Raw genomic sequence first — 2,229 nt, forward strand, 5'->3', positions numbered from 1 at the left:
CATCCGGACAAAACAATACTTTAACAGTGTTATGCTTCATCCGGACAAAACAATACTTTAACAATGTTATGCTTCATCCGGACAAAACAATACTTTAACAATGTTATGCTTCATCCGAACAAAACAATACTTTAACAATGTTATGCTTCATCCGTACAAAACAATACCTTAACAATGTTATGCTTCATCCGGACAAAACAATACTTTAACAATGTTATGCTTCATCCGGACAAAACAATACTTTAACAATGTTATAAACTTCTATTTTCTTGTGTAAAAAACAACGATATTTTTCATTTCTTTCTTGTTATTGGAACGAACAGTAATTTATTAACGTCCGAAGTTGCATTCTTGCACATACACTGTTCCTCAACAATAACAATCTTTATATTTTACATGGTTCTTGCTCATAATCAGTTATGATACCTTAATGATGCATGTTCATCATCATTATTCATGTTTTACATCTTATATGTTTGTCATCAGACTTACACTACAGGTCAAAAATTTGGAAGAACTAAATGCTGTACAGAAGAACTGATGGTGAGTACAATATTGTTGATGTACAGAGAAACTGATGGTGAGTACAATATTGTTGCTGTACAGAGGAACTGATGGTGAGTACAATATTGCTGGTGTAAAGACGAACTGACAGTGAGTACAATATTGCTGGTGAATAGAGGAACTGATGGTGAGTACAATATTACTGGTGTACAGAGGAACTGGTGGTGAGTACAATATTGTTGATGTACAGAAGAACTGATGGTGAGTACAATATTGCTGGTGTATAGAGGAACTGACAGTGAGTACAATATTGCTGATGTACAGAGAAACTGATGGTGAGTACAATATTGCTGGTGTATAGAGGAACTGATGGCGAGTACATTATTGTTGATATACAGAGAAACTGATAGTAAGTACAATATTGTTCATGAACAGGAGAACTGGTTGTGAGTACAATATTGTTGATGTACAGAGGAACTTATGGTGAGTACAATATTGTTGATGTATAGAGGAACTTATGGTGAGTGCAATATTGCTGATGTACAGAGGAACTGGTGGTGAGTACAATACTGTTGATGTACAGAGGAACTGGTGGTGAGTACAATATTGCTGGTGTACAGAGGAACTGATGGCGAGTACAATATTGCTCATTATTCCTTACTCTTACCCCTGAATCAATGATATAATTTCCTCCAAGAACAGGTAACTGAGAACTGTCTTCTCTTTAGAAAGATACCGCAGACATTGTGAAGAAGCTGTGTAATAAGTGTACCGGCTGTCTTCTTTTATTAGGAAGTTTTTACAACTGGGAAGGGTGTATGTATAAACCAACTTGAATATTAAATATACTGCTGCGTTTTTTTTACTTTCTTGTTCTAACTTGGTAAACTGCTTTAAAGTGTATTTCCCCAGGAATTTAAACAGAAGTTTTATCATGACGTTTTTACTGTTAGAGCAGAATTTTCATTCTCCATTTCACCCCAAAATGTCAGTTTTCGAGAAAAATGTGCTACTTTAAGCTTAAAAATATAGTCGACGTTTATTGCTACCCATTAGATAATTTAACCAGGCAATCATTTTTGAAAACGAAATGAAAAACAACAACAAAGACAAAGTTATTTTAGTTTGTTTTAAATGGTGTAATATTATAGTAATATAGCAGGCTACTCATCAGCATTGTTCACAAAACCTGAAAAATAAAACTTTTGATCTGTTCAATGAAACACACATTTTTTAACGTGCAAGCACCCTAAGTTGATTTATCAGCCAGCATACCACCCCCACCCACAAGATTCCTAGTAAAAGGAGAACATGTTAGAATGCAAGTACGTCTACAGCACAGTTTAGTCATTAACGTCTACAGAATCATTTTAAAGATGAACAAGTTATCTATTCTGAGAGACAAAAATTTTAGTAACCCAAGGATTAGAGAGAAAAGAAAGAACAAAATTATACTCACTCCTAATCTCTCTGATTATACTCACTCCTAATCCCTCTGATAATACTCACTCCTAATCCCTCTGATTATACTCACTCCTAATCCCTCTGATAATACTCACTCCTAATCCCTCTGATTATATTCACTCCTAATCCCTCTTATAATACTCACTCCTAATCCCACTGATTATATTCACTCTTAATCCCTCTTATAATACTCACTCCTAATCCCTCTGATTATATTCACTCTTAATCCCTCTTATAATACTCACTCCTAATCCCTCTGAT

The 2,229-nt window shown here is 34.6% G+C and overlaps 1 protein-coding gene across 1 annotated transcript in view; it reads left to right on the forward strand.

The window, feature by feature from the left end:
• Nucleotides 1-2,229, forward strand: part of LOC106475406 (ras-specific guanine nucleotide-releasing factor 2-like) — a 28,316-nt gene that overhangs the window by 23,913 nt on the left and 2,174 nt on the right. The window lies entirely within an intron of this gene.

Source organism: Limulus polyphemus, unplaced genomic scaffold, assembly GCF_000517525.1.
Source record: "Limulus polyphemus unplaced genomic scaffold, Limulus_polyphemus-2.1.2 Scaffold8528, whole genome shotgun sequence".
Lineage (NCBI taxonomy): Eukaryota > Metazoa > Arthropoda > Merostomata > Xiphosura > Limulidae > Limulus > Limulus polyphemus.